Below are 14,760 nucleotides of genomic sequence, written 5' to 3'. Positions count from 1 at the left end.
GGGCTCCTGGAAGCCAGAGAGGCTCCTGGAACTTGGCAGGCCTCCCGGATCCCAAAATAAACATGGACTCTGGTTTAAGAAAACCCCACTTTGGGGACGTAGTCACCACCTTGCTAAGGGCCGGTTTATCCGATTTACAGACAGAGTGTTCTCAGGACAGAAAGCAACCACGCTAAAAGGCAGCGCTCCCTGAGGGGCACAGTCAAGCACTTGCTTACTTCTCTTCCCCTTAGCCAGCAGGTCATGGAACAAAAGATGTGTTTGGAGAGGGAAAGAATGGCTGGGCTGGGGGAGGCTGGGTCAACAAAATTAATCCCCCTTCTTTACTGAGGGACTTTTCAGAGCCTGTAAAGGTCCAGTGGCCACTACGGATGTCTAAGACACAGTATGCTCCACTCACAGGTCTATCTGCTTTTACACTCCTGCCCTCCCTCCCTTCTGGCCCTCGCCCTGCGGAGCACCCACAGAACACCCTGCCTTAGCCACCTCTCAGAGACGAGGGGAACGAGCCTCGCTTATAGGACTTTAAGGCTCTTGCCTACAAGCCAGAGCTGCTTAATGACCCAGGCTGCTCTCGAACCCAGGCTGGCCTACTGGTTTGGCTGAACAAGATGTGGTGTGGCATAAGAATGGTAACCCCAGCGTCCACACGCCAAGGAGCAATTCCTGCTGAAGTCCCCACCTGCTCTCACCGCAAACGAACGCTTACATACCTCCAGGGACCGGGATAGCGCCCTCTCTTTCAGGCTCCTCGCGTCTGGATACTGGCCAGAGAAAAAGAGTATGTCTGGTGTTCTCGTTCCCAAGACTGCAATGTCGCATGCTGCCGAGTTTGGCCAGGGGATGCAGCTTTATTTTAAAGACATCTGCAGAAGAAAGCAGTCGACCACAGGGACTTTGAGGCATGGCAGTCCTGAATTTGTATCTCAACTCCACCAGTTACTCGTGGGGAGGTCGCTCTGCTCCTGGGAGCTGCCCTGTAAAAGCAGGGGATATCACACCCAGCTGGGGAGGGGGGGTGCATGAGAAACGGCAAAGCTGTTAGGTGAGATCCGCTCCGTTCACTCCCATCTCCAGAGCTCGCACCTCCCCTTTGGCTCACCTGTCCTCACAGCCGCCTCAAGAAACTGCCCAAATGAACTTGATACAAACGAAAGGCGGAGACCAGGAAACAAGTCTGCAGTAACAGCTGCCCTTGACCAGAAGGGACTGGAAAATCCTACTAACTCGGCTGCCAAAGGGTGTTCAAGAGCCAGTCCGTCATTTAACTGAACAGATGGGGAAACTGAGGACCGTGGGTAATGGGATCTGCCTCAACACACACAGCAGGTCGGCGGGGGCACCAGACAGGGCCTCTACCACCATCAGTCCCTCCTTTGGTGCACCCCGCTCCCGGAGGTGGGGGGGGAATGAGGGGAAAACTCGAGGAAGGTGATGCAGCATCCCCAAACCCTCATCACGTTCCACTGGGTTTTTAATAGACTTTAACAATTTACTGACACCAGCGGAGCTTATGAAGTAGTTTAATTGAATTAATTAGGCAGTCAGGACTTACTCCTGAGTTCCCCCTTTGGCTCCGGGGAGGCTATGCCAGCCGCCTGCTTAACCCCTTGCATCCTAGAGAGGCTGTCACTCGCTCTCGCTTACAACAGCTCACCGCAGACTTCACGGGCTGCGTTCCTCGAGTGGCTCTCAGCCCGGGCCCACCTGGAAGCCAACACGGAGCTCGCGCCCGCACCCGGCTTCTGCCTGCCCTCCGTGGCCGGAACACTTAGACTGAGGAGCTCCCCCTGGGTGGGTGAGTGCTGCCCCGTCCTGCAGCCTTCCCAGGTCACAGGGGCAGCAAGGGGAGGGGGAGACGATGCCCCAGCGTGGGAACTGCCCACTGGCCTGGCCCAGGCCATGGCCACCTCTGCCCCCTCCCCATCTCCTTAGCCTCAACTTCCCTCCCCACAACGGAGAGGCTGGAAGATGCCCTTCTAAGTGTGCCCCGGATACCCCGGGCACCCCCTCACCACTGAGTCAGGGTCTGGGGGTGCCGCCAGTTGCTATAGCGCCCTCCAGGCACACGCTAAGGTAGAGAAGCAGTCTGGTGATTACTGAGATCCTGGAAGAAAAAGTCTGGGACACAATCCAAAACAGGAAAACCAACTCACTTATAAGATACTCCTCACAGCGTTATTTATAAGGGAGAAAGAGAAACAGCAGAGTATCGCCCAAACAGGGCACCGCTGGGCAGGGCAGGACACTGCCACTTCACCGACACCAGCCGCCAGAACCGCGGGGTTGACCAGAAGGTTGGGAAAGGCCACTCTCAGAAGGGCAAGCTTTTTTTCTTTTTCTTTTAAGGAGGAGAGAATTCTAACTGTTGTACCTACTGCTTAAAACACACACACACACTTACACACACACACACTCACACACACAACAATTAAAAGGATCCAAACGTCCCAGGTGCGAGCTAGGTTTCTACAGGTGGATTTTCTTTCTTCGTCATACTTTTCTGTATTTTCCCAACTTTTTCTATAAAGAGCATTTGCTACCTTAAATAATGAAGTAAAACAAGCTGTTTTAAACAAAACACAGATTCTGTGAGAAGACACTGCTTGGAAGGCAGAAGGTGCCAATTTGCTCAGCATGTGCGCTGGTCCCTCCCGCCTGAGCTCTTGCTGGCTGGGACAGGAGTGGCCGTGGGCACAGTGGGTGTGAAAGGAGGGAGGATGGACAGATGGATGGAGGGAAGTGCTTTCCCGTAAACCACTCTATGAAACGGCACATAACTGGATGAAGTATTTAAGTTAAAACGTAATGGTGAGAGGGAAAACGACCCTGAAGAGCCAGACCCAAGAGCAAGGAGAAGTCATCTGTGCCCACGAAGATGTCCTGTCCAGTCCTGCACACACTCCCAATTTCTCCTTTGCACCCCTGGCAGAGACATGCTCATCGGGCCACCAAAAAGTCAGTTTCCAGAAACTCCTGAATCGCTGAAGCTCGGGCAGCAAGTCCGCTCCAGCTGGCTTGTGGTAAGTGGACGCAGCAGGAATCGATAGTTAGAAAGTAGAGGCCAGGTGAGCAAACACTAGGCGTGGGCCAGAAGCTAGTTGGGCAGGACGCTCCCCACTCAGAGGCTGTGACGGGGACTCACCCCATAGCCTCTCTGGTGTGTGGCTTGGGAAGCCATCACACGTGTGCCCTGTAGGAAGACAACACGCACTAGTGCAGAGGTGGGAAGACATGGGTGTATCTAGGACTGCCGCTTAGTACAGCAGGGACAAGGAGGCAGCAGGGGGGTGGTGATGAGGTCCTAAAGCCAGGCTGGGCCGTGAGTACCACGAGGGCAGGGTATGGGATGGAAGTATCCCCTGACCAAGCACCAGGGGCTAGTGACGCTGGACCAGCGGGGGAAAGGGAAGGAACAGTCCCACTCTGCTGCGCCCGGGCCTCCAGGCCAGCAAGCCCCAGGGAGAAAAGCATGTTACCAACCTGAGTGTGACAGCACACAGCGCCACGAGGGCACGGAAGAGCTGCCCGCGGGGCTCTGGGACAGCCAAGTTCGCCTGTCTCAGGAAAAGTCCATGAGCTGCCGAGTGGGGGACAAGGACGAGGAATCATCCTGACCACCGGAGCGTTCCCCTTTGTCACCCCTGCACTGTCTCCGCACCCGCTGTCAAGGTGTAACCAGGTCCAGGTGGGGGGACAGGCGCACACAGAGCTCTTGGCCCCTGACCTCCAAGCAAGAGCTAACAAACCCTCTACCCCGGGCCATGGGCACCGCCTGCCCAGGACATGCCTCAGTGTCCCTTTCACACCACACCACAACATGTGAGAGGACCATCACATCCGACCGGCTCCTTTCCCAAACAAGGTACGTCAAGGTCAGAGAGGAGAGTGTCCCTGTGCAGTCCCACAGCAGCAGAGGGGCAGTGCTGCACCTCGAACCCCACACTCCTTGACTCCCAGCTCAGCGGGGACTGGGCCTTTCGGGACTCCCTGGTTTAACGGGACAAACAGTGATTGATCCAGGGGCTTGCTGGGTACCATGAAATCCTACAGAAGTGGACCAGAAAAGAGAACTAACACAGGGTAATGAGTTCCCTGTCCCTATAGGAGTTCAAGCAGAGTCCAGACAGATGATCACTTGGCAGGAATGATGCTTAAGAGACTGAAGAACAAGGCCTGGGTTTGGTGGCAAGGAGGGGAACAACTCTGACATCTCACCCTTACCAGGATACCTCAGGATTCTTTCTCAGTGAGGCAGGCCAGTGTCTGGTAAGATCCAGGAGATGAGTCTGAACAAGGTCTTCCAACTGGGTTCCCCTCCTCCAGCCAGCCTCCAGGGCAACCCAGGAGTGGCCAGGCAGGTGGGACCCGTATCCTCAGGACCGACCTCCCTGTCACCCAGGGGAGTCCCAACACCCAGGCCCCACATGCTTTCAAGGGCCCACAAAAATACTTTAATTTCTTTTAAAATCAGAATAAAGAAACTGAACTCTTAGGTCAGAGGAAATGTTGAACATATAATATTAATATACTCATCTTTATACCAATGCGGTCATAAGACATAATTTTTAATAGTTTTTATGGAGGAAGGAGCCCACAAAGGCAAAAGTGCCTACGGCTCACAAAAGTCATATCGTGGTCCTCCCTCCCCGATTAAAAAAAATTGCTTTTATCTATTCAATATACTGAGTTCCTATATAAGACTTCATTTATAAAAGGGTTCTTTGCCTAGAAAGATTTTTTGAAATCTCGTAGCAGGTGAAAATCATGTTTTTCACTCCAAAGTTTTAGGGTCTTGACTTATGAACAGATGAAATATGGTGTCATAGTAGTCAACTGAGATTTTCCAAGCCAAAAGGCTCCATTTCTTTGACACATCTGCACCTTCCTGCTCTCATGACCAATCCTGACAGGTCACTGGCGCACTCACTGCTTCTCAGTAAAGAAATGTAGGCACACTGTGAGTTATCCTTCCTTTCCAGGCTATTTCCAATGGCCGTCTTGAGACATGGAAAGTGCCAGATGGAAAAAAAATGCTGCTGACCTCTTCAGAAAGGGATCACCCCTAGGTTCCCAATGGTGACACCTCCTTTATTCTGGAAGGAGCAGTTCAAATCGGAGGGAGGGAAATCCTGCAAACTGGATGAACTCATTAAACGGTCCCATCAGGAGAAAGGAGAATCCTTTAAAGAAAGACCTAGCCAAGGAAAACTCAGCTAGTTCAAGGGCAGTCCTCTAAGTGAGGCTCTCAGCACACGGCGTGTGTCAGCAATGCTGGGGGAGCCGGTTAGAAGCTCAGACTGGTGATGCCCCCCCCCGAGACTCGGAGCCAGACGGTCTGATGAGGGGGTCTGCATCTGCTGGCCACTCTGGTGTCAGAGGTCCCGGACCTCCCTTGGAGAAGTGCTCATCTGCTAACGATGAAAGATGGGGTTTGGGGCATCCCCAGACTGCTGGGCCTTTATTTCTGGGTGCCAGTGACTGGGTAAGGCATAACCTCGTGGGGCCTCTCATTCAGCAAGTGGCCTCAGAAGTGGATGGGCACAGCGTGGTGGGCTTCTCTCTTGACATGCAAAACACACACACACACACACACACACACACACACACACACACACACTACTCCTCTGCTCTCCCAGCCTTAAACACACACACACACACACACACACACACACACACAGCGTGGTGGGCTTCTCTTGACATGCAAAACACACATACACACACACACACACACACTCTACTCCTTTGCTCTCCCAGCCTTAAACACACACACACACATACACACACACACACTCACACTCTACTCCTTTGCTCTCCCAGCCTTAAACGCCCCGGGACAGCTCATCCCCACCTTGGGGCTGAAGAACTAGGGCTCCAGCACTGAAAAACCAGGGGGCCTGATGTCTCCCCATCTTCTCAGCCTCAACAGGGTCCAGTTCTAGGCGATTCCACCCCCCACGGAGGGAGTGACAGCCAGGAGGCCTCAAATGCACGAGGTGGTAAGAGAAAACAGCTGATGGCCAGAACCTAGGACAGAATGCCACTGTCAAACCAAGGACAGAGAAATGGGCCCTTCTGTTTCTGCCTCTTCAGTATCCCTTCTTCTAATACGGAACTACCTTGTCCTTTCCAGAACCCACAATCTGAGTGGCTTCAATGGGCTGTCCCCAATTCCAGGAAGAGACTTAAATGACCCACATCCATCCAGTCCAAAGAACACACTCTCTTGCCACCAAGACTGGCTCAGGGATGACCCTGTGACCCAAGCTGGGCCAATGGGAGCCTTTCCTGGGCCTTTTCGGTTGAAATTCTTAGGAAACAGATGTTCTCTTTCCACTGGAGTTCAAAATCAGCCTGGAGATGCTACTGCCATTTCCACCATTACCTGGGGAGGGCTTGCATTAAGAGTAAGTCAACACCAGGCAAGAGGAGCTGAGAGATGGGGAGCAATGATTTCTAATAACCTCCTCTAAATATCTGGGTCCAGCCCTGAACTCTCCGGTAGGCACTCCAGTGAATGTCCCTTTGGGCCTCAGCAAGTTTGAGATGAGTTTCTGTCACGTGCATCCAAAGGAATCTTGACTAAAATGGATGGACTGTTGTATGAAACGACAAATTTGGTTTAAAGGCAGAAAGAATCTTCGCTTTGCTGAGAATTAGCTGTGTGACACTGGCCGAACCACCCCACCTCTCTGTTTCCATTTCATCCCATGCTCCCACGGGTTGTGGTAGAGAATTAAACTATATCACAGTGACTACAGGAAGCACTTGAGACACTTCTTAGCATTGGTAGGTGCTCAATAGATGTCAGGAAAGAAAGTAGTAGCCTAACAGAAGATTCTCCCCAGGCATCCCTGCTTGCTAAGGAAAAAATATTAGTCCTACAGGGCCCAGCCTGAGAACAGCTTGGCAGAGCAAAATGGCCATCAGGGACCCAAGTCAAAAGAGGAACTGCTAGGAGACGCCCTTTCTTAAGAGCCATAACCCTTGGCACATTGCCAACTCTTTACAGCGCTCAAAGCAATTTCCTATCATCGTCTACCCCCACAACCCCTGCTATTAGAATGAGATTCTCCAAAGCACAGTGGCACAGCCCTTTACAAAGGCCAATTTGGCAGTACCGTTAAAATGTAGGATCTCTGACCCCAAGAAGCCTCTTCCAACATGCTATCTTCCAAAAGTACCCTCATAAATGCAAAATAATATTGATGTAGTGGCTTCTAGGGATGACAGGGCAAGAGGGACCTGATTTATCCCCCACCTCAAACCACCAAGTAACTGGACAAACATGCCAAACAATGATCTCGAACCACTGGACAAGCGGCCACACAGGACAGTAATCCCTGAGAGAGGAAAAGCAAACAAGGTGGGTCCCACGACTGTCCCAGCAGACTACCTGGAGCATTTCTAGGCTGCAGTGCAGGGAAGGGGACCCCAAGCAGAGTTCAGGGGACTACCCTTGAGTTGGGGGAAGAGTCTGGAACCGTGCAGGGCAAAGAGACAGCAATATGCAGGGCAGAGAGTCAGAGAAGACCGAGGTGCCCAGAGAACATGCTCAAATTCTTCAGTTGCTTTTGTACTAATCAGCACATGCGCATAAGGAAACCACCTGAGGCTGGGCCAAGAACCACCAGAAAGAACCCAGTAGAACAAGTCTCAGAGCTCACACAGGGCTAAGAATAGTTCACATTCCCAACAGCCAAAGTGGGGAAATATAATAACTAATGGCATCGGGTTGAGTACTAGGGAAGGTATGGCCTCAAAAAGGGGGGAAAATTAGCTCTAGACCAGGGCCAAACAGCCAATATTTTAGGCTCTGTGGGTCACTATGGAATCAAAGCAGCCACAGACAAGAAATAAAGGAATGAACACAGCTGTGTTCTAATAAAATTTTATTTACAAAAATAGGTGGCAGGCCAGACTTACCCCATCTACAGTGGGTCAAACCCTGCTCTACTCTACGGACTGCTCAGGTGGTCCTACACAATTTGGCTGCTCTGGTAGCCAAAACAATGGCTCCCCACCAATATCTCCACAACCGAATCCCCAGCACCTGTAGACGTTAGGGTTCAGGCAAATGGAATTCAGCTTGCTAATCAGATGACCTTGAGATGGGGAGATGATCCTGGATTATGCAGGTGGGCACAGTGTAAGGGTCCTTCTAAGTAGAAGACAGAACCAGAGACAAGGCAGGAGGACTGTGCCCAACACTGCTGGCTTTGAAGATGGAGAGATGGAGCCACGGCCCAGGGAATTCAGGCAGCCTCTAGAAGCTGGAAAAAGAAACAGATCCTCTCCTAGAGCTTCCAGAAGGAACGCAGCCTCGCCAACACCTTGACTTCATTCAGCCCAGTGAAATCCATCATGGACTTCCAGTCTCCAGAATTATAAGATATTAAATTCACATGTTTTTTGGCCACTACATGTATGGTTGTTACGGCAACAATCAGGAAACAAGGACAAGAGCAATAACAGAATAAAGCACAAAAATATTTAAAGGAATACTGAAATATTCATCACTGAACAACGCAAAATTCACCATGTCTGTCAATCAAAAATTACTAGCAAGAAAGAAGCAGGAAAACTCATTAGTAGGAAGAGACCCAGAAATGACACAGATGATGGACTCGAAGGGCATTTAAAGAGCTATCATAAATGTACCCCATAAACTCAAGAAGGGAGGGAAAACAGGAGCATGTCAGAAAGAGACACAGGAGGGGCGCCTGGGTGGCACAGCGGTTAAAGCGTCGGCCTTCGGCTCAGGGCGTGATCCCAGCGTTCTGGGATCGAGCCCCACATCAGGCTCTTCTGCTGTGAGCCTGCTTCTTCCTCTCCCACTCCCCCTGCTTGTGTTCCCTCTCTCGCTGGCTGTCTCTATCTCTGTCGAATAAATAAATAAAATCTTTAAAAAAAAAAAAAAAAAAAGAAAGAGACACAGGAGACATAAAGAAGACCCAGATCAAACTTCCAGAGATGAAACATGCAATGCCTGGGATGAAGAACAGATTAGATACTGAAGAAGAAAAGATGGATGAACTTGAAGACATAACAACAGAAACTGTTAACAATGAAACACAGAGAAAAAAGATGGACAAAAATAAGCTGGGCATCGATGAGCTGTGGGACGATGTCAAAAGGCCTAATATATATGCAACTAGAGTTCTGAAGAAAGAGGAGCAAAGGTGAGAAAAGGTTATTTGAAGAAATAATGGCCAAAAGTTTCTAATCTGGCACAAACTATAAACCCACAGAACCCCGACGCTCAATGAATCCCAAGCAGAACAAACACAAAGAAAACCACTCTCAAGCATGTCACAATCAAAATGCTTAAAATCAGAGATAAAAAGAACATCTAAAAAGTTGTCAGAAATTTAAAAACATACAGAGGAACAAAATAAGAATTACAGCCACCTCCTCACCAAAAACATTTAACAGAAGACAGCAGAGCAACATCTTAAAAGTGATGAAAGGAAAAAAAAAAAAATCAACCCAGAATTCGAGGGGTAGCAAAAATACCTGTCAAAAATAAAGAAGTACAAAACCTAAAGGAATTCATCACCAGCAGACCAAACCACAAGTGTTGGTTCTCTGATTATAACAGCCAGAAAACTGGCAACACCCAAAATACCCAGTAGAAGGGGACTAGTGACATAAACTACGGCAGATCCTTTTTTGGGGAAAAAAAAAAAGATTTCATTTATTTATTTGACAGAGAGAGAGAGAGAACACAAGCAGGGGGAAGGGCAGAGGGAGAAGCAGACTCCCAGCTGAGCAGGGAGCCTGATGTGGGGCTCAACCCCAGGACCCTGAGATCATGACCCCAGCGGAAGGCAGACGCTTCACTGACTGAGCCACCCAGGTGCCCCACTACTATAGATCCTTAAAATGGAATAGGGAGCATTGATAAAAATTGAAGCACGTCTACTGCGGCTAACATGAAACGAACAGCCCTATGACATCCTACTAAGTGAGCAAAGCTAAGCTGTAAAACTGTATGAATGGTTCACATTCGAGCCTGTAAGTGGATAAGGAAAGCCCTAGCATGACATACTCCACCGTCACCAGAGTGCTTGCCTACTGGACATGGGGCTTAGGAGGATGGGAAGCAACGTTAAGGGACTCTTTCTATTTCATTCTTTTTACTACTTACTTGTAGGTCACCTGAATTGTTTTCAAAGAGCAGCTATTTGTGTGATTTCAAGTTAAAAGTATAAAAGAAATGAAGAGAGGTCCTTAGCTGGGAATTCAAGGCAAGCCCAAGAGACAGTCAACTTCTGGACTGGCTAAGTACTATTTACGATTTATTCAATTTGGGGTATGAAAACATCTATTCCTTTTGCTTCTTTCAAACATCCTTGACTTCATTCTGTCCCAAACGCCACAGCTGGGTACACATCAAAACAAAGGTCTCACAGAGCTCCACCTGGGAGCATGTACAAGGACGCTCGCCACAGCTTTATTTGGGGTGGGGGAAGTTGAGGCCTGGTTTTCCATCACTGAGAGGTGGAAGGGTAAAATCCACCCAGCAGCTCAAACTAACATAATGGAGTTCAAACCCTTAGAGCTGAGGGTCAAAAGCGAGAAACAGAAGGAGATCTGGACACTTTTTGACATGTATACAAAACAACAGCACACCACACTTTGCAAGAACACATATAAACAAAAAGATGCATGTTAAATTTATAGAATACTGGTGACAGCAGAGGAGAAGAGCCAGGAGAGTGGATGGGATAAAAAGAAATAACTAAATGAAGCAAGGAGGGATTGTAATGCGCCAAAAAGGATCACACCCCCAAAACTGAGTATATTAACTTAACCTGCTACACATAAGATTAAAAGAAAAGGGGGGGGGGGCGTGACACAACAGGTGACATGTGACTGCGTTGCCAGTTGCTTTACGTGTATTAATTTATTTACTCTTCACTATTAACTCGCTCATAAGGTTCTCGAATCTCCAACTCAGAAAGAGGAAAGGGAGACACAGAGAGGTGCGGCCATTTCCCAAGGTCACACAGGGAGGAAGCAGCAGAGGCAAGACTGGAATCCAAAATGGCCGGCTCCAGAGCCTATGCTCTTCACCCCCGCTAGGCAGCTCTGACTCTACCTACCCTACCTGCAATGAGAAAACGGAAGCTCGGCCTTTTCTCGGAATCCAGGAAATGAGAATCAGAGCCTGTATTACACCTTACCAGACCCCTTTATGCGGAAGCAGAACAGGCCCCAAAAAAGGCACACGGGAGCCACCCTGAAGCCAAGACAGCCCAGGCCAGCTCCTCCCTGCTGTGTCCCACTGCCTAGGACTAGCTGGAAACATGAAGAAATGAAACCAAACCAAAATAATGTGAAGAACAGTAACTTGGAATAAAAGACATGAAAGGTTAAAGACCAAGGGAGGGACAGGAGAGAAGACAAAATTTGCTTCCAGGTCCGTGCCCTGAAGACGACAAGGGGCCTGGGATGGGGCACTAGATGGCGGCACTTCTGAACTACAAGTCCCCATGAGAGCCCTGTACCCCCGCTGGGCCTGCCACTCAGCCGGGATGGGGACTCCCTGGCCAGGGAACCAGGGACTTTGCTGGGCCCGAGTTCGTCACGTCCCGGAAAAGCCCGTGAAGCCCTGGCACGGGCGCTGATGTATCAGCTAATGTCTCATTCAAGTTGTCAGCATTTTGTTAGAGCCAATTCAGTGGGTAATTAAGGAAAAAGTTGGGACCAGATGGGGAAGCAGATGCTAGCTCAGCCGCAAGAACAGTTCCCTGCAAGTGTCTGGGAAAGCGCCGGGCTGGCCAAGTCCGCCAGAGAACGGCTGAAGCGACGGCCCAGGCAGGAGTGGGAGAACGGCAGGGCCCATTTTAAAGATGAAGAAACTGAGGCCCAGAGAGGTCGGGGACTGGGGGCTGCTGGAAGGATGGCAGATAATGGGAATGAAAAGAATGAAAAGAAAACCAGAAGACTGAAAAAAGGGGGGGTGGATTCTACTGTGAGGCAGAGCTGGAGACGAGGCAGGACCCCAGCAAGCGGAACAAAGGACCTCCAGAAATAGGGGAGAGGGTTCCAGCCCGGGTCCCAGGCTTGCCTCTGCCACTTCCCTCAGATAAGTCACTTTTCCTCCCTGGGCCTCAGTTTACTCACCTGTAAAATAGAGGGAAAGATCCCTGTACAGCCCATCAAAGAAATAATAGAGCTAGCTACCATGCACAAGTGCTGAGGACGGGAGTTGGAATGCCTGCTTCCCTAGTTGCCAAATGTGTGACTTACTTCACTCAGCCTCGATCTCTCCATCTGTAAAATGGGAGTAACAGTACATACCTCACAGATACGTTGTGAGGACTTAATGACTTAATAAGACTCCGAACAGCACAAGGCACAGCATAAATGCTCAGATGACAACCCCCACGACTGCTACTGTGGAGCCAATAAAAAATGACCACTAGACATTCCTGGAGCTAGCTAGAAATAAATACTGACGTTTCAATGTTAAATGAAAAAGGCAGGATATAAAACTGTATGCACTGTGATGATAGCTCTATTACACAGAGGATAAAAGGAGAGCTAGAAAAAAGACAAAGTTAACAGAGAAATGCGAATCGTCATTGTAAAATGGTAAAATGATGGATTTACTTATTTCCCCCGATTCTCTAGATTTCAAAATTTTAACGTATGAATATCCCGTTTTATAACAGAAAGGAGGAGTTGAATACACAGAGTTTGAAATGCTGGGGAAATGCTGGGGCTTTCTCCCTCAGTTCCTCATTTCTAATGCCAGCAGAACAGAAGGAAAACAAAGACCAAAGGCAGTGGTAAGCTAATCTGACAGTGAACCCCAGACCTGCAAAGGGGTGAAAGAGGAGAGTCCTATGCAGCAGATGGTACAGGGACCACCAAAGCCTCCTCCCTTCCCCACTCCCAATGACTACGGGAATACAAAAATAGAAGGCACTATTTATATAAAAGTCTAGACCAGGTAAACCAGTCTAAGGTGAAGATAATCAGCACAGCCGTGGCCTCTGGGGAAGGAGGTGGCAACTGACAAAGGACCCAAGGAAACATTCTGGGAGCTGGAAATGTTCCACGTGGCAACTAGGGTATGAGTTACATGGGTACATCCATTTATCCAAACCTTCAGCTTATGACTGTCCATTTCACTTACGTAAGTTTTCCTCAAACAGCTATAATCACATAGTAACCGGGACTCCTGGGTGCATAGTAACCGGGGCTCCTGTGTGCCTCAGTCAGGTGAGCGTCAGATCTCGATTTCGTTCAGGTCATCATCTCAAGGTCATGGGATCGAGCCCAGCGCTGGGCTCTGCACTGGGCATGTCGTCCACTTGTCCTTCTCCCTCTGCTCCTCCCCCCACTCACATTCGCTCGCACACTCTCTCTCTCAAATAAATAAAATCTTTAAAAAACGGTATAATCACCACCATCACCATCACGAGTGAGAAGAGTAGGGGGAGGGGGAGGTAGTAAAGGAACAGGACACGGTGAGGCTGCTGAAGCATCATGGGACGTGGTGGGGCGCTACACGACCCGGCTGACTCGACACTTTTGAAATCCTCTACAGTCTCTGTTTTAAGGAGGAGGAAAACAGTTACAGTGGCTTCTCAAAAAAACTACACGCGCGATCCACTGTATGACCCAGCAACTCCGCCAGGCGGTATCGACCCCAAAGAACCGAAAGCAGGATCTGGAAGAGATGTTAACCGACTCGGGCTCGGGGCAGCGTTATCCCCGACAGCTCAAACGCAGAGGCGGCCCAAGCGTCCCCCGCCGGAGGCGCGGATAACAAAACACGCAGGTGCCCACGGTGGATGGCGACACAACCTTAAGGAAGGAGATTCCGTGTGCTACAGCACGGAAGAGCCCCGAGGACACCCTGCTAAGATGCGCCAGTCACAAACAGACAAAACTTGGGTGAGTCCACTTGGAGGAGGCACTTCGGAGAGTCGAATTCATAGACAGAAAGTAGAATGGCGGTGGCTCCGGGCGGGCGGGGGGGATGGGGCGCTCTTTAGGGAGAGCTTCCCAGATGAACCAGTTCTGCAGGCGGGTGGCAGTCATGCACGCGTACTTACACACCTGCACGGTACACACAAAAATGGTGAAGATGATCACTTTTATGTTACCTACTGCATTTTAACATAATTAAAAACTTTAAAAAAAAAAAAAAAGAGGTCCTGAAATCGAGAAGGGGATTTCACATACAAGCCACCCACCGAGGGATTTCTGCCAGATGGTAGGGAGGTGAGGACACATCGAAGGGCATCACGATGAACCGCCCTGCAGCTGCCCTCCCTGAGACTCTGACACAGAACTGGTAAGATGAAAACCAAACTTGGTGGGGACCTGGGGGGCAACGGGACCTACAGGGACCTCCGTCTGTGGAATCCCAGACAGCCCAGGGGTGGCTTGGCTTCTTCCACTTTCTAACTCAACCCTGACCCCATCAGGAAAGAATCCCAGCACAGACCACTGGGCACTTCATGGTGTGGCCTTACTAAACCAAATAATGGAACCCAGACTCGGAAAGCCTACAGCCCCAGCCCCACCCCTCACCCTCGGGCAGCTGTATGGCCCACCCATCGTGTACAACATCTGGCCCACCCCTTTCAACTCAAGACGTGAGGAGGCAGGAGCTACTGGTATCACTGTAGGGTGTACACCATACCCTTCCTTATTTAGAAGGAATAAATGAAGCGAGCAGGGGGGAGGGCAAATGAAACAAAACTGTGCAACAACAAAAGGGTGATTAAGCACCCT

At 49.9% G+C, this 14,760-nt stretch overlaps 1 protein-coding gene across 11 annotated transcripts in view; it reads right to left on the bottom strand.

Moving 5' to 3' along the window:
* The window catches only part of ZNF618 (zinc finger protein 618), a 178,446-nt gene that overhangs the window by 139,087 nt on the left and 24,599 nt on the right, over nucleotides 1-14,760 (bottom strand). For 2 of the 11 annotated variants that reach the window (XM_034664353.1, XM_034664349.1), the window contains exon 1: nucleotides 714-866. The exons of the other annotated variants lie outside the window; for them this stretch is intronic. The gene's annotated coding sequence lies outside the window, so the exon portion shown is untranslated. Of the gene's footprint in view, nucleotides 1-713; nucleotides 867-14,760 lie in introns of those variants that run through there. 11 annotated transcript variants of the gene reach the window in all.

The sequence above is a fragment of the Ailuropoda melanoleuca genome, chromosome 7, assembly GCF_002007445.2.
Source record: "Ailuropoda melanoleuca isolate Jingjing chromosome 7, ASM200744v2, whole genome shotgun sequence".
NCBI lineage: Eukaryota > Metazoa > Chordata > Mammalia > Carnivora > Ursidae > Ailuropoda > Ailuropoda melanoleuca.
The sequence above is the reverse complement of the archived record's forward strand: the minus strand, read 5'-3'. Positions and strand labels throughout refer to the sequence as shown.